Genomic DNA, 548 nt, shown 5'->3' with positions numbered 1-548 from the left:
GGAGGTGTTTCTGTGGTGTCACCTCAGAACCAAAAGACACACTTATCTTGGTGTTTTCCTTCACTCACACAGCAGCCATGACATCAAGATAAAGTCCGTGTAGCAGACCACTGCCCGTCATTACTGAGCTCTGATAATAATCTGGCACCATCATAGCTGGGAACGCTCTGCTCTCAACTGGTCTGAGCTCAGCTCGTTGTCACCAGGCACTCTGAATGGATGCTAATTGTAGGCTGGGCTGCTTGAGGCTCGGCTCAGGATGGAGATCAGGGGAGCTGCAGATTCTGCCTCCACTGAACTCTGCAGCAACAAGAGGAGGTGGGGCTTTGTCAAGAGACACCTGTGGGGTCAGCTGGGGGGTCAGCACACTTTCAGTGATTGTGAGAATGCATTCTGAAAAGATTAGACACACAGACTGAGAGACGGACTGTCCTGTTCAGACAAACAGACTTTAGTGCTCAGTCACGTGACTACAGTGGCTAATGTGCATCCATGATACTTTGTAACTGATCAGTGTGAGACTCTCTCTCTCTCTCTCTCTCTCTCTC

The sequence above is a fragment of the Pundamilia nyererei genome, unplaced genomic scaffold (assembly GCF_000239375.1).
Source record: "Pundamilia nyererei isolate P.nyererei 1_Seehausen unplaced genomic scaffold, PunNye1.0 scaffold00403, whole genome shotgun sequence".
NCBI lineage: Eukaryota > Metazoa > Chordata > Actinopteri > Cichliformes > Cichlidae > Pundamilia > Pundamilia nyererei.
The sequence above is the reverse complement of the archived record's forward strand: the minus strand, read 5'-3'. Positions refer to the sequence as shown.